The 23,405-nt window shown below is 48.2% G+C and overlaps 2 protein-coding genes across 5 annotated transcripts in view; one reads left to right on the forward strand and one right to left on the reverse strand.

Moving 5' to 3' along the window:
• Positions 1-23,405, forward strand: part of LOC138449151 (uncharacterized) — a 260,056-nt gene that overhangs the window by 65,394 nt on the left and 171,257 nt on the right. Inside the window, exon 3 of one of the 2 annotated variants that reach the window (XR_011260170.1) lies at positions 15,869-16,275. The exons of the other annotated variant lie outside the window; for it this stretch is intronic. The gene's annotated coding sequence lies outside the window, so the exon portion shown is untranslated. Of the gene's footprint in view, positions 1-15,868; positions 16,276-23,405 lie in introns of those variants that run through there. 2 annotated transcript variants of the gene reach the window in all.
• LOC138449172 (zinc finger protein 398-like) overlaps positions 1-23,405 on the reverse strand; it is a 509,505-nt gene that overhangs the window by 29,546 nt on the left and 456,554 nt on the right. The window lies entirely within an intron of this gene.

Consider the following 23,405-nt stretch of genomic DNA (forward strand, 5'->3'; position numbering starts at 1 on the left):
AATTTAAACCTCTTGTTCAGCTGTTCCCAGATCTTCAGGGTGTTTCTAGTGATTGGATTTCCCAGTAGCCCTTTTGGTCTGTCCCCCTTTCTCATCCCTGACATCTTCCATAGGTGCTCTCCGCCACCGCTTGCTCCATACCCACCCAGTGCTTCTGGTTTCCCACCCTTACCCACTCTGCCATTGCCCTTAGCTGCGCCGCCTGGAAGTATTTCATGCTGGGGCAGGCCACTCCCCCCTGAGCCTTGCTCCTGAATAACATTTTCCTCCCTCTCCTCAGCTTTTTCCCTCCCCGGATCAACTCCATGATGTTCTCCTGAACGTCCTTCATCAATGTCCCCAGGACTGCCAAAGGATTCACCTGGAACGGATATAACAGCCGAGGGAGCACGTTCATTTTGACAGCGGCTATCCTTCCAAACCATGATATGTACAGCCCTCTGCATCTTGCTAGGTCCGCCTTTATTTGCTTCAAGTATCTGACTGGTCCCGATGCCCACCTGAATGGGTTACTTTTTTCCAGCTGATTCCTCTCCCTTTCCCCTATGGATAGATTTAGTATTCCTGACTTTCCAAAATTCACTTTAAAGCCTGACACTGCAGAGAAAGCCCCTATCTCTTCCATTATTGCCAGTAGCAATTCGTCCTGATCCGTGATCATCAGAATCACATCATCAGCAAACAGCCCTATTTTGTGATCTGTCTTCGCCCATCTAACCCCTCGGATCTCCTTATTCTCCCTTATCCGGTAAGCAAAGGGTTCCATCACTAGGGTGAAAAAGAGCGGGGAAAGTGGGCATGCCTGCTTTGTCCCTCTTCTTATTGAGAATTAATTGGTCAATCTCCCATTTACTTTAATCCTAGCTTGAGGGTTCTTGTAATTAGCCTGAATCATTCGAAGAAAATTCGGTCCTAGTCCCACCTCTGAGTACTTGCTCCAGGAAGGCCCAATTTACATGGAAAAAATGCCTTCTCGGCATCCAGCATCATCAAGCAGGTGGGTGTGGCACCCTCCCCTCTACCCGCCTTGTCGATAACATGTAATACCCTCTTTATGTTGTCAAACATGTTCCTCCCTTGAATAAACCCTGTTGATCCTGCATCACCAGACCCGGTAGGATCCCCTCTAGCCTTGCTGCCAGTACCTCATATACAATTTGGCATCCACATTGATGAGCGCTATAGGGCGGTATGAGGAGCATAGGTGCGGATTTCCCCCCGGCTCTGGAATGAAAGTGATATGTGCCATGTTCATGGACTTGGCTATCTCCCCTTTCTCTCGAAAAAGGTTGAATACTTCTGTCAGGGCTTTGGCGAGTGGTTCCCTAAATGCTATGTAGAATGCTGCTGTTAGCCGTCTTCCACCGGACATTTGTTCGCCTTTAACCGTGATATTGCTCTTTGCACCTCATCACATGTAATGGTTTCCTCTAGCTGGTCTCTGTGTTCGGGGCTAGTTTTGGCCCTTCCCACCATGCTAGGTATGCTGCTCGTCACTCCTTGTCTGCTGGGTCCTACCCATACAGATCTGCATAGAACATCTCAATGATCTTACATTTAGCTCCCTCCGCCCCCATTTGTTTACCCCCCTATCCTCCAGGGTGTCCATAAACGCTTTCTGCTCGCTGGCCCTAATCCTCTGCGCTAAGGCTGTCCCCACTTTGTTACCCTGCTCATAAAACTTCTGTCTGCTCCTTAGGAGAGTGCTCTCCACCAACCTATTAGTCATCTGTTTGAGTTGCCCTCTTGCATGCGCTAGCCTCCTGGCCACCTTATTCATTCGCTTTTCTTTATACGTCCTCTCAAGTTACCGCATCTCCCTCTCTAGTCCCTCGTCCGCCTTCCACCTTTCCACGCGGCTCTTCTTGGAGGCCCTTATGAAGTATTCTTTAATGTGCTGCTTAAACGCATTCCCCCTGGATTATCCCCCCCCCCCTGTTCCTCCACAAATTGGTGTATCTCATTTGCTGTTTGTTGCCTCACCTTACGATCTCTAATAATATATTCTTCCAATCTCCACCCCACCGTCCCTCTCCACATGTTCCCTCCCTCCCACTCTAGCGAAGTAGGTGCATGGTCCGATATTGTCATACATACTCTGCTGGTTGCCTGGACCACCCCTCGTGTTGCCATAATATAATCTATTCGGGAGTAGGTCTTGTGGACATGTGAGTAGAAGGAATAGTCTATTTCTTGTGGGTGGTGTAGCCTCCACTCATCATTGACCCCCTCCTCTTTAAGCCTTCTTAGTAAGTGTTTGGACATTGTCCCTGTTGCATGCCCCCTCAGGCCTTCTGATCTATCCCAGACGGGATTCGCTGCTAAATTGAAATCCCCAGATATGATCATTTGTCCCTCCCCAAACTTACCCAGTTCTTATAGATACCTTTCAAAGAACCCTTCTTGTCCTTGGTTGGGGGCATATACTGACGCCCAAATGTATACTTCTGGCCTCTCATTTTCCCTTTCACCATAACTTACCTCCCGTCTAAGTCCCGTTTGACCTTAATCCCTTCAATTTGTAAGGTTTTATGGAATAGGATTTCCCCCATGCCCGTTTAGTTCTAGCTGTAGCATGATATTGTAGTGGGTAGTTCCTACTTCGCAGGCGAGCCTCATCGCCCTTCATCAGATGCGTTTCCTGTAGGCATACTATATCTGGCCCCTCTTTGTCAATTTCCCTCAGGATTGTGACCCTCTTATTAGGGCTGTTCAGTCCCCTTACATTCCATGACTTTAACCTATACATCTCCCTTTGCAAGCGTTTACCACCGGTTCCACTGGCACCCCCCATTTCCTTTGAACAACGGAGCCTTTGTCTCGCTGAGCCATGCCGCCCTCAGAACTGGTTGTACGTCCCCAAGTTGTAACTGTCCCTGGATCGATTGTCCAGGTTCTTGACATAGTCCCCTTTAGCGGACCGTGTGTGGCTTTGTCCCTCCCTCCGCCCACACATTCCCCAATTTCTTACCCCACATCAGGCTATATTCTAGTCCTTTTGTAGTGAACTTCTTCTCAGGTTCCATGCTCCCTCTTCATGTTTTCTTGGCTTTTTTCATGGTCCATGATAGTGTCTCGCCCAGTGCCTCTCACGGGTGCGTTTCCTTGCCATCTTCCCCTGACTCTCTTTGAGCCATCCCCAGGGCCTTTAGACCATTCTCCACCTGGGATACAGTTTTTACTCCAAAATTGAAACCTTGTCAGGAAGAGCCACCGGTATCTCATCTTCCTCTTATTCAGTTCCTCTTTGAGTGGCTTGAATACCCGTCTCCGCGCCAATGTAGCTTGGGACAGGTCATCATATAGCTGGACTACACCCTCCCCCCCCGCACTCAGATCTTTCCCTTCATCTTGGGCGCCCCTATGAGCTGTGCTTTGTCCTTATAGTTATGCATTTTCACTAATATTTCTCGGGGTCTCGCTCCAGGGTCCATCCTCAGGCTGCCCACTCGGTGTCCTCTTTCTATCTTCATACTTCGAGCATGCTTACGGTGCAGGATTCTAGATCAGAGCCCTCCACTCCTTCCCTCAGGTCTTTAATCGGGATGTTATCACTTCACAACCTGTTTTCTAGATCCTTGCATTTCTCTTCCAGGGCCCCTATTCTCTCTTCCGCCTCCTTTGTCTGTGGTGCCCACTTGGGGCTCTGTGTCCAGCTCCATCAAGCGCTCCTCCATTTTCATTACCCGCTCCCCTTGGGAATCTGTAACTTTCTGGTTGTTCGTAATGGCCTGCGAAAGTTCTTCTCTTATGCTTGCTCCTTCAGCCTTGACTGTTCCAGTGAGTTTGCATTTGAATTTAGCCAATGCTGCAAGCAGATACTCTTTGGTGAGTGCCATAGCCCAGTCACTCTGCCCTGCTGGGTTTCCATAGGGGGGTTTTGTTTGTACGTGTCCCTTGTGGTGCCCTTCCTGTTACTGCTCTCCTAGGTTAGTGCTCCTTTTTTTCGGTCTCACTATTCCATTTCACCTGACCCCTCTGTCCGCTGGTCTCTGGTGGCTCGGATTCTCCTGTTGTGCCCTCCTTCCACTGGGCTTGCGGTCCTCTCCTACTTGCTCTTGTCCAATCCATTTCCGAGTTGTCCCCCTTGTATGCTTTCCGGAGTTGCTCCTCTGATGCGCCTCGGGCCTTTTCCCCATTGCACCTTGATTAACCCCTTGTATGGCTTGGGCTCCTTTGCTGTTCTCCAGGGCCTTGAGTTGTCTTTCCTCTCCTCCATTTCCTCTTGGCCCCCGGTGCTCCTGTCTCTCCGGGGTATCCCGGGATTATCAGTATTTAAAAAAAAGAGGCCCCCAAGTTACTCTCTCGGCCCAGGCCCCCCAGGGCTATGTAGGCAGTTTGCTTCTCCCCTTGATGCTATGCCTTTGCCCTCTTGCAGGCCGTGCTGGTATCCTGATTTCCCCCTCCGCCCTTTCCGGGCCTACGCGCTCTGTGATTACATGCGCTGGATCTCAGCTGGTCGCCTTCCACCATTCCCGGCCTGCTCCTCCTCCTCACCTGTCTTCTGCCTTCCTGGGTCCCACGACTTCCCGGGCCGCTTCAGTGCTGCTTGCTCACCTCCTCCTCCCTCCCACCAGCATCCGTCACTCCTCCTTGTCTCTCTGCCACCTGTGCTTCGGCAAGCTTGGGTGGATGCACTCTGAGGGACTGTGTATTTCCCCCGACGTTCCGCTGCGACGTCCCTTCGTCTCCGTTGATGCTCTCCTCCCTGGGTCACCTGCAGCTCTCCCAGTCCTCTTTCCCTCTGTGGGAGGTCCGGGCTGGGTCTCCCGCGCTGTTTGTCTCCTTTGGCAGCTCTCTCCGTCCCTCCTCCAATTGACAGCCCACAGCTGCAGGGGTTGGCTCGCCTCCCGCCATGGACCTTCTCTTTTGGTCTCCGTACTTTGTCCGGCCCTACTCAGCTCATCGCCTCACTCCTCGGGTCCGAACCAAGGCACCTCTCGGGATAGCCTAGCTCCTCCTCACGCCGGACCACCTCCTGCACTTTGTCTCGAGGTCCCGCCGGCCCTAGGTTTTCCCGTACTCGGTTCCAACATTCTTCTAGGGACTAGCAGGCGTCGCCCACAATTTTCCCTTCAGGGGCCTCCTCGCCTTCACCACCACTCCGTCACTTAGCTCGCTACTCCGTCATTCTTTCCTGGTGCGGGGACACTTCACTGCTCTTCCTCGTTATGCGCTCTCCCCAGCTGCAGCTCACATTATTTCTATCTTTAAATCTGTGCCTGATGTCAAATTATGCTTTATTTCCTCAGGCAGAGAAGTAGCTCCTCCAAAGCACGTCCACTTAGGCAGCCATCTTGGCCACGCCTCAACCACCATCTTTAAAAAAAATAAATTTTAAAATACTTTTATTGCACACAGTTACATCGTTTCAAAGAAACATCGAGCATCAAAAGAAATGTTTACATAGGTATGGCGCATAAAGTACAGCCAGACCAACCTTAGAATACTTAATCGTCACTGTCTTCCACACTTTTATGAGCTAAGTACAAGCGGTAGTCCCCCCAAATATCTCTGGGACGACATATCAGTGTCTGAAGGCAAATGTATAGTTCTTCCATGTCGTTAGCCCATAGCATATCTTAAGTCCAGTTTTCCAGCGAGGGCGCCTCCTTCCAAGTCCAGCGCATCAATATAGCTCTTTTAGCCAGTATGAGACCCAGGTACGCTTCATCGGGTTCAGCGTCTTTGTATATCCCAGTGCATAGTCTAATTGTGTCCATATTAAAGATAGACCTACTATATCATTAATCGTATGACATACCACTTCCCAGAACTTAGTTAATGCATGACATGCCCATAGCATATGAAACATCAGGGTTTTTGCCTCTGGGGCATCTCCCTTCCAATGTGGGGAACAGTGTCTGAAAACCAGCTGGGGTATAATGTGCTCTGTTAAGGATTTTAAAGTGTATAAGCCTATACCTGGAATTCAACGATACTTGTTTTGTTAACCTACACAGCTGTGTCCAGTGTGTGTCTGTAATGGGAATCTCAAAATCTCTTTCCCACTTGCCCCTGGTGCTAATTGCGAGATGTCTGCACAATTTTATATAATGACAATATGGTTTTCTTACCCATATCTTGTGATATTAAGTAACTGAGGCATGGGTGTGATGCGGGTTCTGATGGAAATGCAGGCCATGCTGAGGCAACAGCAGCACGGGCACAGTAGTACTGGAGCCGTTGAAGTTGTGTGTCATCTATATATACCTTAATTTCGTCCCATGCTATAAAGACCCCTTTGTGAAACAAATTGCCCAGGTTATTATGCGCTGCCAGTGACTTATCTTGTGTGGGCCTTAAAAATGGCAGGTCCCAGAGCGGCATAGCTTTATTGTACAATACAGTATTCTTGGGGCATTTTTGTTTGTTTGGTCCACACCTCGTCCGTAGCTCCCACCGGCTCCAACTCGTGTATACTATGAGACCTGCTGCTGGCAATCAGATGCACCATCAGTCCAGGGGGGCACATCGCCTCTCTGATCTCATGTGCAGTGACTTTGAATCGCATTTCAACCAGAATGACGTGTACTGAACCTGTGCTGTCAAGTAATATAACTCGAAGTCAGGAGCTGAAAGTCCGCCTGACTCATACATTTAGGCGAGGCGTTGCCACGTTGCTCTAACCTGTCCCTTCCACACAAAAGAGGAACATTACCTGGTTATTACATTAAAAACATCCTCCCTGGCCATAATGGTACGTTGCTGAAGAGGTACAGAAACTTAGGTAAAATGGTCATTTTTATTAGTGAAACCCGCCCCATCAATGATATGGGAAGATGTTTACATCTTTCCAATCTTGTGGTTATTTTGGTCATTAAGGTGTCATAGTTGAGAGACCTAGTTAGAGCTGGAGTGCGTGCAATTTCAATTCCTAAGCATCTACTACTCAAAGGTGACCAAAGCAAGGGTGTTGTGTTGGTCTCCAGTGCATCCCGCTAGTGGAACATTTCTGACTTACTGCTATTTATATGTAGACCAGAATAGCTTCCGAACTCACGTACCACCATTAGAATTTTCTGCAAATAGCGCTATGGATCCCCTACATATAACATTATGTCATCAGCATATAACATGATGAGTTCAGTCTGGCCGTTAATATGAATGCCAGCATTGTGGAAGCGGGCTCGCATAAGGTCAGCTAGTGGTTCTACGTCAAATAACAGGGGTGACCATGGGCCTCCTTCCAAAGTCAATATAGGGGAGAGAACACCATTCACATTTACTCTAGCATACAAGGGGTGTATAATATGCATACCCACTTAATAAAATTAGATCCAAAACCAAAATTATTCAGAATCCGGAATAAAAGGGGCCAAGACACTGTGTTAAATGCTTTCTGCAAATCGAATGAGACTGCGACCCCCTGACTATCTTGTGGTATTTGTGAAATTATGTTATATACATCAGGCATAAATTTAACACTGTCGACCTTCCTGGTATAAAGCCAGCTTGGTCTTCATGAACCATATGTGGCATTATTGGGTTCAGTGACATTGCCAGGATTTTTGCAAAAGTGTTTACGTCAGTGTTCACTAAGGATCCGGGGCTTACCAGATAGTAAAAGAATAATTATAGCTTTGCACATCGATTCCGGCAGAATCCCAGTTTCCTGGGCTTCTGACCAGACCAAGAGCAAACAGGGGGAGAGCTTGTTTACAAACTCTTTATAAAATTATGCGCTCAACTACTCAGAACCAGGAGCTTTCCCTTTCGGGAGATCTCAAATGGCATTTTTAACTTCTGCCACACTTATCGCCACCTACAGTGTGCTCCGCGCTTCGGCCGACAGGAGAGTCGTGGGAAATTTTGCAAGATATAATTTCTATTGCTGTGGCATTGCCTTTCGGGGTATATAGTGGAGCATAGAAATCGTGAAATACCGCATTTACACCGTTGTCTAGGTTTGCCACTGAACCGCCAGGCCGAGTTACACTCAGGATATTGGGGCTACCCCTATCTGAATGGATTGCTTGTTCCAGCAACTTCCCTGGTCTGTCTGCTTATCCATAGCAGCGTGCCGCTGCTGACCTATCGAAATAGCACTGTTCCCTGTTGGCTATATCACGATAGTTATCCAAGGTTGTTTTGATATCAAGTCTAATTTCAGGGGATGGGTCAGAAGTATATCATTGCTGTAGTTCTGCTAGTGTATCCTCACACCTCTTCAACTCTCTCCTAATGTCCCGCAATACCCCATGTTCTGTGGATATAGCAATGCCTTTAATGTAATCCTTAAATAACTGTCAGAGTGTGTGTGGCCTGTGTGCTAAATGATCCTACGTTGGTTAAAAAAAACCTGGCAATATATTCTTTTATGTTCTATCTAAAAGCCAGGTCCCTCCAAGGCTGCGGGTTTAAAGCGCCATTGCAGTCTTGTTCATGTTTTTCCGGGACATGTAACAAGAGTATTACCGGTGAATGGTCTGATAGTGTTCTAGGAAGTATCCGACATACTACTACCCAATTCAGTAATCTATGAGCCACCAGCCATAAATCGATACATGAGTGCATGTCATGTACTGACGAGTAAATGTATATTCGTGCTGAGTGTCATTCAATGCACGCCATGCATCCTTAAGTTCCAAATCTTCCATTTGAGCTAGAATTGGTCAATGGCCTAGATAATGTAGATATCCTGTCTATTTGTAGGTCTAGTACAGTGTTGAAGTCCCCCCCACAGATGACAATTGCGGTGGGATATTTAGCCCATTATTTAAATACATCTTGGTAAAAGTCTGCATCATCAACATCGGGGCCACATACATTAATTAAAAGAACTTTGTGATTTCCCAGTTTCCCATGCACATAAACAAACCTACCACATTCATCACTTACAGTTTTAAAGTGTAAAAAGGGGAGAGAACTTTGTATTAGGATCATGACCCCACGTACCCTGGTGGAATAAGATGTGTAGTACTTTTGCCCCCCCCATACCGGGGCCACACAATGCACCCGATGGCTTAACATGCGAGTCTCTTGAAGATATAGAATCTTAACACCCAGCCTGTTAGCGTATGAAATGACCTTACGTTCCTTTATTGGTGATCCCACGCCCCGCACATTCCAGCTTAGCAACTTCATACTAATAGATTCATTCCCAGCCATTGTTTTCCTAAACACGATATAACAACCCTTTCCAGCAATGCACTCGCTCCAGTAATCACATATCTCGATCTTTTCACCATGTGCATTTTATAACTTTCATTCCTCAACTTTCCCCATTTCCCCAACTCCCACTCCCTCATAGTACCTTGAACTCTGACCATGTGTTTTGCCTCCCCACATCCAACCCCAACCATCCCAACAACACTATAAACTCGCCTTAGGGGGCGGCAGTCGCCGCTACGGTTGAAGAATCCCGCACAAGCCATCTAAACCTTTTACTCATGTCGCGTGGGATTACAGAATCGTTTCCATCAACACATCATTACTGAAACAAACTGAGCGAGTGATACATCTCGGAGTGTCATATCTCCACTGGTTCACGCCCCATCAGAAATGGAATGTGAGTTTCTACAAAAGCAGTGGCTTTTTCAGGGAATGTGAAAAAGTAAGTCTTGTTCTTGTATTGTATATGCAATCGTGCGGGATAAAGCATGGTATATGCTATTTCACATTCCATAAGTAATTCTTTTTACACCAGCAAATTTGCACCTTTCCTGTTGCACCGCCAAAGTATAGTCTGGGAAGATGTGCACAATACTAGACCCCAACTTCAACTCTTTTTTCTCGTGGGCAGCATGCAATGCTAGATCCCTGTCTCAGTAGTTCATAAGGCGGGCAATAATAGGTCTCGGGTAGCCTCCGGGTCCAGGTTTTGCCATCAGCATCCTATGAGCAAGCTCTATTATAAACAGCAGAGAGCACCCGGGATCACCCAGAAAGTCTCTTAGCAAGGCTTCCACTGCCTTCTCCATTGGGCCAGTGAGTTTGTCTTCCGCAACCCCAATAATTCGAACGTTATTCGCCTTGATCTCGCTTCCAAATCCTCGCACCTGGCGTTCACAGTGCTCATCTCTTTGGTCAGGGTTGTCACATTACCTTGCAAAGCAGTAATGACGTCTTCGGCTCCCCTGATCTAGTTCTCCGTCTCAGTTATGCAGTGAGTTGCCTTTTCAAGCTGCGTATGTATTGAGGTGACATTGGCCGTTATTCCGTCTAATTTATCATTAATTGCAGCAAAGCTAAATTGCATGCAGTCCATAACCCCCTGTAGATCGGTGGGCGGTGGGGCTTGGGCCTTCTCTGGAAGTGCTGGGCTGCTAGTGCCTTACCCTGCCATTTCTGTGGGTTTAGGGGTCGGCTTCGTGTATTTATCAATTGTACCACTCTTCTTATGCTCCACGCCTTTCGTCATGATGCTCAGCAGCCATAGTTATGGTGCTTTAATTACTGACTCATACAAAGCGTAAACCCCGTAATTCCTGTGTGTCAGGAGATACACTCCCTACACAAAGTCTGTGAGGGTCCACGTAGCTGTGGAGGCTAACACGAAAGGCTTGGGAATTCGCGCTGCTTGGTGGTTGGTGTCAGGACTGCGTTCATTTATTACGGGACCTGCTACTCAGCTGCAGGGTAAGCAAAGGGATATCAGTGTTGAGATATCTGGGTGCGGCTGTTCACCATACCAGCAGGAGCTTAATCAGGAGTTTAAAGCTCAACTACAGGGATTGTGGTCGCCGTGTGTTGTGCCCCCACAGAGGTGGCCGTGCAACCTAGCAGATATGCCGGCTCTCGGATAGTGTGAGCTGTGAGCCTTGGCGCCAGCTCGTGTGCACTTGTGATAGCCACCACCCCCACTGACCACACTTACTTCGTCTCCCCTACTGCTGCTTTCCGAATGAGGGATCCAAATGGAATGGAGGGAGGATGGCCAGGTGTCGAATTCTTGCAGCCCTTTAAGCTTCCCCGATCTCTGTAGCTTCCATCACCCGCCGGGAACTGCACCACTCAATGCTCAGACACCACTTCGCCCCGGAGTTTAGATGGGCGGGGCTTCGGCCGCAACACGGCCTTGGCTCTCACATAGCACGGCTGCACAGGACAATGGTATATAAACAATGGTATATAACTCCACACCGGGGATGCCGTCGCACTTGGAACGTACGATGAGTGCACACCCAACCTTAATCAGGGAAATCCTGAGTTTTCAGTCATTTTTGTCCACGCTGATGATACAATAATTGGTGCAGGATCACCACCCGTCACAGAACTTAAACACGGCAGCCATCTTGATAAACAACGCAACAGCGCCCCCAGGACCACCATCTTTAGTAATGAGACCCACCCATATAGGGGAATTGGGAGACCAGCCCACAACGTCAGCTTTGCTGCCAACTGTTGCAACAGAGCTTGATGGTCCCTGGAGACCACGACTCACAAGTACCTACATTTGGAAGGGGCCCAGCGAAACCTCCAAAGGTCTGCAGGTTGCTCAGTGGCCAGCGTTAAATGGAATAGTTCTGACTTAGTGCTGTTGATCTTGTACCCGACTATTACATGAAACCATGAACATCTTGCATGATTGTGACCAGATTTCGATCTGGGTCGTGGACAAATAAAAAGCGAGTCGTCTGCATAAAGGGAGGTGACCTGGGGAGGTCCCAATATTCTTATGGCCATGAACACCCTGTACCAGCACTGCCAGTGACTCAATTGTGAGTGCAAATAACAGGGGGGAAAGCGGGCAACCCTGCCTGGTGCCACACCTCAATGGGGAGGGGGCAGAGGGTACTGTTGGTGTGGACTCTAGCCAATGGACACACTGTAAAAAATAGGGCCCTCCCCAAACTGGGGGAGAACATGAAAGAGGTAGCACCAGGAGACCGAATCGAAGGCTTTTCTTGCATCTAATGGTGATGCAACCGCTTTAGCCTAGGGATTTATTTGAGATAACACACAAAAAAAGTAAACACAAATTCAGGGCTGTGGATTTTGTGGCGATAAAGCCAGGCTGGTCCGGGTCTACCAGTTGTGGTACAAATGGAATGAGGCGCATGGCCAGACCTTTAGTGGATACTTTGGCGTCAGCGTTAATTAACAACAAAGGCTTATATGAGGACATGTCATGATGGGGTCTGCTTGGCTTCAGCAGAACAGATATAATCGCCTCATTCATGGACCGGGGAAGCTCGCCCCTCTTGAGAGATTCCTCCCACACCCGCAATAACCATGGGACCAATTCAGAGTGGAAAGTTTTGTAAAGCTCTATCCCTGAGCCATCAGCACCCGGGACTTTACCAGAGGAAAGAGTCTTCACTGCCTCAACTATTTCTTCTGCCGTTATGGGCCGTTCTAGCATTAAGGCACCCTCATCCGGCAACACTGGTAAACAAATGTCAGCCAGGTACTACGTAATCTCACCTTCCGACAGTGTCACAATGATCATATACGGTGGCATAAAAGCCAGAGAAAGCATCATCGATGTCAGCTTTGGGCGCTCGCATCTGACCATCCCTTCCCTGTACACTCGCTATGGGCTGACTAAAACTCTCCCTTCTTGCCAATCTGGTCAACAACCTTCCTGATAGATCAACCTCACCATACCTCCTGGCCCTCGCAGGAGCCGCAATGTGTAGTATTTCACGATCCGCTAGGGTATGAAACTCCAACAGCAATTCCTGGATTAGCGCTAGCTGAACCCTGATTGTGTTCCCCCATGTGCATTCTCCAATGCCCTCATGTAGTTCACGCCCGATAGTCCTAGTTGACATAAAAGATATAGACATAAGCACCCCCTCCTCCTCACCCTAAATGCCTCCCACAGCGTGAAGTGCAATTGAACAGTACCCACATTCAGGGCAAATCAGTGTGAAGTGTTTCAACAATATTTGTATCCTGCAACATAGCCGGAGCCATTCTGCAAGGAGGGTGTGGTCTTGGGATATCCTCAAGCAGCAATGACAACATCACATGGGGAATGGTCAGATAATGTACGGCTGTGTATGGTGCAGCTTTTAACCATCGACATCAAGCCAGGGGAGAGCAACCAAAAGTCTACGCGTGACCCAGAATCGTGTACTGAGAAGTAATATGTATATTCTCTGTCTTGCGGGTGTATATGATGCCATGCATCCACCAATGGCAAGTACAGCATCAGGTGGTGCAGAGTCTGCGCAGCCTTAGTCAGAGCACTGGGAATATCTGACATTCCATCTAGCTGTGAATCCAGGATTGTGTTAAAATCTCCCCCACCCCCCCCCATAGTTTCATGGCACCTTCAATGTCAATCAGCCTGTGGGATACCTGTTGGTAGGATTCGGGGGTGTCCAAATTCGGACCATAAGTGTTGACAAGGAAAAGCAACTGATCTGCCAGCGTTCCCCAGACTTAATCATATCGCCCCAGAGGGTCGGTCACACTCCAAGCTATTCTGAATCCCAGAGAGTGGTGTATTGGCGTAACAACCCCCTCCCCCCTGGATTGTGAAGAGTAATCGGTATAGTACTGCAAGTGGCCCCATCTACGTGCAAAGGCGTGATGGATTCTCCCCAGTGTATGACTTTCTTGTAACAATGATATTAGGACCATGTTGTTCTATATATGAAAGAACCTTTTGGGCCTTGTGAGGAACTCATGGTGGCAACAAGTAAGACAGACACAAGTGATCAGAGTTCAAGGGTGTTTAACTGTATGCACAGTGGAAAAACACTTAATCTAAACCTAAATCTAAGATCGGAGCATGTGCTGATCATCAAATGAAAAATAAGGCAGTCCTTGTGGCGTTGTGGCAATAGAAACCTATTGCCAAACCTCACAACTAATATAAAAAGGGCATGGGATAGTTTTTAGGAAAGGAAAGAAGTGTTAGTAAATAATATGTCAGGATGCAGTAGCCTGGGACTCCCTTCCCCACGTTTTGTAAACAGGGTAAGATGGGAGCCTTGAGCACAGCACACACTTGAGCTTTCCCAGCACAAGTTAACAGTTCCAATAGCAGCAATCAGGACCGTCAATGGACAAGTCTTGTTCCTCTTGAAAGTCTCTTGCCTTCGCCTCTTGAAAGTCTCTTGCCTTCGAGGGCCTGATATATTCTCAAAACAAACACAAAGCTGTTCTTGCAGTTCACGTTGGGTGAAGGTTTCACCCTTGGCTCCCCCTTTTCTGGGGATGACCCTTCAAAAACAGTTCCTTTCTTAAACGGTTTTGGGTGATGTCTTCACCCCTGGATCTCCCTTGTTCAGACTCAAACCCGCCTCGACTGTTGGCCTCCCTCCGCCGGCTTTCAACAGTCTTCTAATAGGGGTCTCACAAAGGTCTGTTCAACAGTTTGCTGTGAACCTCCCTTTCTCTGGTTCATGTGGTATGGGTGATAAAGGCTCAGCCCCGGGTCCCCCTCTTCCGGGGCTGACCTTCTTTGACAAGCGTGACAGTGTACTTCTCCTGTCTTACTAGACCTTCAGTATGACCACTTTGACCTCCTCTGGTGGCTCTCCTACGAGCTTCTGGTTTCTGTAGTTTTGCTCAGACAGGGACCGACCAGAGTCTGTCGGAGCAACACCCATGTGGTGCTGGTTCCCTCTGCAGCTGGTCTCTCCTCAACACTTTTACAGTTCTTTCATAGTGCACTGCAGTTTAAACAGTTCCTCATTCAACACAACCCGGCTCTTATCAGTTCTCCCCTCGGCTCACCGACTGTGATGAACCGCTTGGCTTTCTGCTTTACTGGAGTCAAGGCCAGGACCACAGTAGCAGGAGTTTCTCTCGCTCCCGCTTATCAGCGTTGGCACGCTCTGTGTACTGTTGACATCTGCTGCAAGACACTTGTGCTATAGTCTGCATTCTTAATCTCCCCTCAACAAAGGTTCTGCGGGTCTGGGACGAAAAGGGCAAAGTAATTTCTCTCCTACCCACCCTCTCACTTCCCGCCGCCTTTCTCCTTCTCTTGAACTGCCGCCCTTGGTTAGGCATCTCTTTGTGCTTGTAGTGTGCTCTCACTCCACCTTTTATCCCTGTGGGGAAAAGGTGCAGTCACAACATGACTGTCAAACTGTCAGGTGTGTGTGATTCAAGTTAATTGCCTGACTTTGCCTGACCCTTGTGTTGGGGCATGTCAGGTAAACAGGTTTATTACAAGTCTGTGGTTTTCTACATCAGGGAAAAGTGTGGGTATCGGAAATGATAGTCTTTACATTGGAAAGGGGAGAGGTTGGAGTGTCATAGTGTCCTACGGGATGCGATAGGGAAGGTTTGTGAAATGGACGGGAATAACCGGGATGGAGAACAGAACATAGGGGATTGTGGGGACTGTAGTATTTTACCTGGGCAGGTTGGGAGTGAGGGATATAATCATCAGAAGGACGGGAAGAATAATGATTGGGAGTATTCGGATAGGGAATGGGAGAGCAGGGATTCTGAGAGAGTGGTTTCTAAATGCAATGAGGCGTGGCAACCAAGGGGATTTGTAACATAAGGAGGGGATGGAAGATTTGGGTGAGATAGATCGACCAGGAGGAAGGTGGGTGAATGTATTATAGCCTACAAAGGCCTCAGGTATACCGTCCTCCTCTCCTTCTTCCCCGGTACAATACTGCATCTCACCTGGGGCGATTCCTCGGGCTCCCCCATCCAGGTGATCCTCCCGCACTGGTCCAGCCACAGTGTGTGGTGCTCATGTATCTACCTCAGGAGGATGAAAGGCTGAGTTTGGCTCTGCCGGGATTCGAACCTGCGTCAGAAGGCTCTGCACGGATGTCAATCAAGTGCTCTACTCGCTGTACTATCTGACCGGCAATGTCAGTGTATGCAATGTATGCTGCCGCCTCATCATCTGGGGTTTCAAAAAAGTGTGCTCTGCCACCATGATGAATTCGCAGCTTGGCCGGATAATTCATATCGTAATGGACCCGTCTTTTTTTTGCAGGAGGCGTTTCACTTGGTCGAAGGTTCTCCTCGCCACCTGGACTCTGGGCAAAAAATCTAGGTACATGTGAATCCTTGCTGAATCGAATTAAAGGGTTTTCTTTTCCCTTGCCAGCTTAAGAACTTGGTTGCGATCTCGATAATTTTATATTCTGGTGACAATTTTGCTGGGGCCTCCCTCTGGAACAGCCTCCCTGCCACTCTCAAACTTGAGGAGAACCATCTCTGGTTCCAGAAGCACCTCAAGACCTTCCTCTTTTCTTCTGCCTTCTCCCCCCTGTCCCCTGCTGATCTTTTCTCTCTTGGCACTGTGCAACTGGCCACCCTCTGTCCTCTGGGCCCAGGTACCTGCTCACCCTGCCACCCTCCCGCACTGCCCCCGGGCCACCCCTTACACTGGGGTCTGCATCTGTACCCATACAGCCACCCTCTTTTTCTTCCTGCACTTATCAGACCTACCCTGTCTGCTGCCTTAAACCTAGCACTTGCAAATTGCTGGCTGCACTACCATTGTTTGTTGCCTTTATTATTTATTTATTATTATTTGTTTCTCCTCTGCTTCGCACTTTCCACTTCTCCCCCCTTCCATGCACTTTTCCCCTCCCCCTCTCCCATACATTTGCGCGTTCTCATTGTCACTGGGCCTAGTAAGATCGCTGTTTGTTCTCCTCTGTTCCCCTCGCTTGCCTTGTCACGCTTTGAAACACTTGTGTACGAGCGCAATAGAAATAAAATATCAATATCAATGAAAAAGGGGACTCTGGAAGTGAAAGGAGAGTGATTTTGGGAAAAGGTGAGGGTGGAGTGAGAGTAGTAGTGTAGACAGAGGAGGGTAGTAGCATTGTGGAGAGGGGAAGAGTTGCAGTAGTGTGGAGTGGGGAAGATAGTAGCAGTGTGGAGAGTGGCACGTTGTAGTAGTGGGAAGAGGTGACAGTAGCAGTAGTGTGGAGAGGGGAGTATGGGAGAAGTGTGGGTATGGGAAAGTAATAGTGTGGGAGAATAATAATGGTGTAAAAACAGTGAGAGAGAAGCAAGGAGTTAGATCAAGGGGGGGAGATAGATAGTACAGAAGAAGAGAAAGTGGAACATTGCGGAGACAGAAAAGGAAGTGTCATGGACAGCGAGGAGAGATGGTAGGGGAAGAGGAGTTAGAGTAGGCAGAGAAAAGAAAGAGTGACAGAGACATAGGGATAGGAACATCAGAGCACAGAAGGATAAGAACAAGCAGGGCCTGAGTTTTTTGGAAGCACAACCCTTACACTACATCACATCACATTGGGGATCTTGGAGCAGGGACCACCTAGATTGTTCCAAGGCGGTGCTTTAGATAGATAAGGTGGTTGCCTTTAGGCCATCACCCTTAGCTAGGCAGCTGTTTAGATTACTAGGAATTACTGATCTCTAGTGACAATCCCAGGGTTGAGGGACGCCTGGGTTCGGGAGGGAACAGCCTTCACTGGCCGAGATAGAGAGCGACGGCCCTCAGCGAGGCCCTTTAATATTCTGAAAATAAAAATGAATGAACTATCTGGAGAAGGTTATGCTGTGTATCTGACTTATGATGGCCTTAAGGAGAAAACTGTGTGTGTTCTCTTTAGCACCATTAATTGAGCTTTATAAGTTAAAAGTATCAGCTATGATCCTAAATTGGTGCGAGTTGATCTCTTTTAAAAACCGAAACTTCCTAGACTCCCTGGAAGGCAAAATCTGGAGGGCAGTCTTGGGACTTTCTAAGTCAACTCCTATTAGTGTAATTCGTCTTGAATTAGGTATAACATCATGGTGTGCCCAGTACATGAAACGCAGCCTGGTCGTACTTTATAAACTAACATTGGCAGAAGAGCATTGGCAGAAGAGCCTAGCTTGGGGTTTTATTTATATGACTGTTTGACAAACAGACATTGTATGGTCTATGACCTTGTTTAAAATATCAGACTCTGATTATGTAAAGAATAAAAAGATCTGCAATGGGACAAGAGCCCAGGTGGGGCGGACTTGGACAAATTGAAGGTTTTCAAAGTAAAACAAACTCAATATGCATCTAGGTCTATACCAAGAGATTATATACTTATATTTCTGTCACAAAAGTATAGGGATTGGTACCTAAAATACTGCTAGTAAATGTTCTACCAACAATGGAAGTCATTGGTCCAATCTCAGATAGCCAAAAGATCTGTGTGGGTGTTGAGCATGTGGAAACCCTCAGATGGAATCACTAATTTATCTAGTCTTAGAATGTACTGTATTTACGAAAGAAAGGATTAGACTATTAGGCCACTTCTTACATTCTACTATAAAAGTCCTGACGCATTTGCTTTGGGACTGATTTGACCTTCAACCAGGATCTGATACTAGCCTTGAGCAAATTACTGGCGAAGATCTTTACCAAGCTGATGTTGATTTTACAACGTGGGAGCATGAGTGGCATGTCATTTGGGACTGATGCCGACACAATGGTGTGTAAAGAAAGATACTGGTCGCTAGTGCCTGAATTCCCTTTTCTTTTTTTCTCTTTTCACAAATAATTGCTCAGACACACAGCCTATCTCTGCCCAGATTTAAACTTCAAAAAGCTGGAGGTGTGAGCTTCCCTGTCTTGGCTTCTAAGCTTCGGAATTCTCTCCCCACCACCATCAGATCTGAGCCCTCATTCAATGCCTTCAAACGGAAAAGAAAATCATGGCTCTTCGCTCAAAACTGATTCAGTCCCCTGATTTCAGCAACCACCTAGAGTTTTCTGCCCCCTATAACCTATTGAAAATGCATTGTTTTACTCATGTTCCTCATGATAAACTGCTTAAGTCTGCTTGACTATGTAACACTGCTATCCAAGTCCATTCACTACTTCATGTATCTGTAACTGCTTTCAGCTTGACCCAAGCTTACGATCTATTGTATATTTCTGTAATTATGTCTATTAAGTTTTCGCGCCCGGAGGCCTGTGGGCCTGGTGCGTGCTACAAATAAATAAAATACAAATACAAACACACATATTGCCTCCGACAGGTTTTTTTGAGTAATAAGGTGGTCTGTTTTTAGCAATCAGAATAAGTGTCTGCCGTGCTTATTCCTGTAAAGACACAAAAGCTGGTGCAGTTTCCATGGGATCTGCATTCCTATGTTGAGGGTGACAAGCTGGAATGTACTTCTTATATCCACGGAATGAGCCCAGGTAAGGTGATTAGACACAAATTAAGAAGGCATGTAAAACAAAATGAAATAACAAGTGTATGTCTTGGGTAGTGCTAGTAATCCGCCTTTTCTAAATGCACACATTATATATCTTTTTAGTTCCCTACTATAGATTGAAGCCTTTGAATACCATCTGCCCAATAGCCTTGTGAAGAGGTTCCTCAATGCCAAGAGGAATAAAACATGCCAAGCTAACACATATTGGAAAAACACTATGCCATATAAAAGACGGCAGGACTTTACAAGAAATACACACTTTTTGGCACAGAAAAATAAGTTCTTGAAACACTCAAGTGTCTTCCTGAAGCATTTCTGAATTTGGACTAATTCTAGGGATTTCAACTAATTATATAGACAGGAAGCCACAATGAGAAGGGGCAATATTAGATATCATAATAAAGTGAGTTATTGACTTTTAGGGATGTTGTACATGTGTTTGTGTCCAAAACATCTATTTTAGAATTGTAATTGGACATGAGTTTTACATATTTTGTTTAGATGAAAATGTTATGTTAAATAATAATAAAAATGTTGTGTAAATAGTGGTATTAATGGCAATCCATGAGACTGTTACAAGGGTGTTATATTATTGTACTTGTTAGTAGTAACACCTATTTTCTTTTGCACCCTGTGATTTAGCCTGATAAGTAATTGATTAGGCTTTGGGCTCCCTCTCCCTCTACATCAAGAGGTATTGTTGTGTATTCTATATTTAAGGTGCAGACCAGGATGGACGCGTGAGGGAGTCGCTCCGCCTCAAGCCATTGAGCCTAAGATTTTGTCTCTCCCCCCCCGATGGAGAGCGAGGCTAGCCTGCAAGAAATTGGAGTGCGTGTGACCCGGGAGGGTGCAGAGGAAGCTAACAGCACCGGAGAAACGGGAGGCAGCCATGACCTGGAGAGCACCACAGTGCCCCCCCCCCCTTGTCCATGGACGACAGAGAGGAGAACGAGGCCTCCACAGAGGACCGGATTGGTCGCCTCACACCCGCGAGGACAGCATTGAGATCCAGTGGAGAGGCGGGTACTTCATGTCTCCCAACTGAAGGAGCATAGAAACGGGTGCAGGACGCGGCCATCGTGGCGTTCCACATGGTTTGGAGCCCGGGGGCTGACGGAGGCCGCAACGTGGACCCTCGCGTTGCAGAGTGACGGCAGTGTTAATCCCAGGAAGGGATCACATACACCAGCGACTTTCAGAGGCAAGGACGGAGCGGGAGAGAGAGGCGGCGAGCGGGCATCAGACCGGGAATTTGTTGGAGCACAGACTGAACAGTGAAGAAGTCACGCAGACCGGTGGAGAAGGCATGGAGCCCCAGCAGGAGGGTGATTCCAGGTGGAGCAGCGAGGAAGTCAAAGGGAAGGCCCCCAGCGTGAATCCACGTCGCACTGAGAGGTGAGAGGCCCCCAGGGGAGCTGAGACAGCGAGAAGAGGCCCGGGGAAGGCACCAAGGGACTGGAGCCATTGACACTAATACAACCCGGGCCCCAAGGGTGAAAAGTAGCTGCAGAGGCACTCCAGAGACAGAGGCACACACAGTGCTGTATGCTGAGAGCACCTTGGGGCTGCTACTTTGGTCCTAAAGGTCCCTCAGTGACACAGGGCATGAAAGGGGTTGGATTGGGACTACCTGGGTCTGTGGTGACAAGCCCCCCTCTGAGATATTAAAGTGTGGCATCAAGGCAGGCCCGATCTACGGCCACGACCGATCCGGGGTTTCGGATGAGCCTGGGAGGTCTGAGGGGCTGACCCAGGTGGGAGACCAGGCGGCCGGCACATGGCGAATGTGAAGGGGAAAGTGGAAGCCCATTGCCAGCGCCGGGTCTACGCAGGGACACGTGGCCCAACCCAAGGGCGCAGAGCAGACTCGGGAAAGCTGCTCTGGGACTAGTGGAAGCGGCACAAGGGGTCTGCGGCAGACCCGGGTTCCAGTAGGTGACTGAAAAGTGCCAGAGAGGATATACCACCTCCAAATTTAGGAAGAGGGAGCCATGTGCATCCGATTGCTTTATTAGACACGCTGCGGGAGCCACGAGAAAAGGCTGAACTGTCCAGAGGGATCCCGATTGGGGTATTGTCCCTACGCTTCAGAAGAACATCACTGAGTGTCGCGGAGGGAGCCCTCCACAACCAAGACGGAATGGCGACACGGGAGGGGACGCCTGCGCTGGCCTTGCCAAGGGACGACCTGAAGGACATATTTCAGGAGATCAAAGGCATCAGGACTGATATACAGGCATCTATCTGTGATCTCAGGTGCAGAGTTGACAAACTCGAGGACAAGATGGAAGGAATGGAAAATAACCACCTGCAGATGGACCTTCTAGATATGAAATATGAGGCACACCTAGCAGACCTGGAGATGCGGGAGGAGGCAACCCTGTTGAAGCTGGACGATTTGGAGAACAGGGATTGTCGTAAAAACCTGCGCATCCTGGGAGTTAGCGAACAGAAGGGAGAGTCGGCAGCTGAAGTGGGAAGGAAGGTGCAAGGACTAATGAACCAACTATTCGCCCTATAGGGGGGCAAGGAGGTGCAACTCGAGAGAGCCCACAGAGGCGGAGGTGGCGGCGGCAAAGGCCTGAGCTCCATAGTGGTGCGCTTCCTTAGATATAGGGAGGAGATGGAGGTGCTTGAAAAAGCAAAGCGCTTGGGGAGCTTCGAGTACGAGGGCGACACAGTCAAAATGTTCCAGGATCTTTCAGGACTTACATTGGCACGCCGCAGAGACTGCCGCCCACTCACACAATGGCTGACCGATAAGGGCATTCACTTTCGTTGGTCCTTCCCCTTCGCCCTCTCCTTCGAATGTGGAGAAGTGGACTATCAGGGCACCAGTGGCCAGGAAGCCAACAGGTACTTCAGGTCCTCAAGGGAGAAGATAGGACGGAGGGCCAGGAGGAAGAGGCAAAGGGACCCCCGGAGCAACAAGGTCGCCTATGGCCACAAAGCTCGAAAAAGAAGATGATGGGAGGCAGGACATTTTAAAAGCTGAATACCCCTCCACAGAAGGGGACAGGAGACAAGTGATGAAGGAAACAGGGGCGCAGGCTGGCCGAAGAACATTTTTTTTTTTTTTTAATTTTTATTTTGAAAAGTGAACAATACAAACCAAACTTGCAGCATTATTTACAATAAACTCGTGAATATCAATTAACACTCATTACTGCTCCCCAAATCCCCCCCCTCTCAAGAGCTTATTTGCATTTCCGGTTATGTATCCGCTGCGTGTGGCTGGGTATCGCTTCCTTCCGAAGCTGCAGGATCCACTACTGTGCCAAAACAGTCCTGTTATTAACATTATCCAAGCCATCAGGTTGCCTACATCTTCCTCCCCGCAATTGCTACATGCCTCTTGCCACACCACCGTTTCAGCCTCCGCCCATTTTTGCAAGTCCCGCCACCATACCTCTACCCGTGGCTTGTGGCATTGCTTCCAGCCCATGACTATCCTTCTTTTAGCAAGCACATATGCCAGGTCCCTCAGTTTCCCAAGGTGTTTAGTGTTCCGTGGTCTGGGAAACCCTCCCAACAGGCAGGCCCAGGCCGTATCTATGTTGAGCGGGACCCCTTTATCCGCTAGTTTCCGTGCCACTTCCCCCCAAAAAGCTTCAATCACTGGGCAAGACCAGAACATGTGTGTCATATCAGCGTCTTCCTCATCGCATTCCGGGCATGCTTGTCTTCCTGCGTTTGCAAACTTAGATATTCTCTTCGGGGTCATATAGGCTCTATGCGTTATATATAACTGTATCTGCTGCAATCTAGCATTTCTGGACACTTTCTTGTGGTATCCTATGGCCCGTTCCCACATTCCATCGGTCAACTGTGCCCCCACCTCCGCTTCCCAGTCCAGCCTCAGATCAGTCAAATCCTTCCCCACCTGGGTCATCACCATCTCCTACAGTCTAGAGATCTCGTGCCCTCCCTCCGATATGTCATATATTGTTCCCATTAGAGCGTCTGGTTCTTCCGCCAGTACAGTCTCCGGCCAGGTTTTGCGAATAGTCTGCACTAGCCTAAGATACGTGACATATTGGCCTCCATGCAAGCCTGTCTCTTCTACCAGGTCTTCGAATTCTTTAATAGCCCCTTCTTGCCATATGTCTCCCAATGTGGCCAGCCCAACCGATTCCCAATAGGTCCTAACTATCATCCTGGGCTGGTTGTCTCCCCTAGCCAAGGAAACCAGCGGCACCTGTGGGGAGCACAGGCACGGGCTCTCCATCAGTTGGCATACTCTGTGCCACATCTTCCACCCAAACATCAACATAACCGGGCGTTTGTTCATTTCAAGTCTAGGAACCCAGATGATCTCTTTTAGGTAAAACGGGGTGCAGTCCTGC

This window comes from Ambystoma mexicanum, chromosome 1p (genome assembly GCF_040938575.1).
Source record: "Ambystoma mexicanum isolate Mex_15411 chromosome 1p, UKY_AmexF1_1, whole genome shotgun sequence".
Classification (NCBI taxonomy): domain Eukaryota; kingdom Metazoa; phylum Chordata; class Amphibia; order Caudata; family Ambystomatidae; genus Ambystoma; species Ambystoma mexicanum.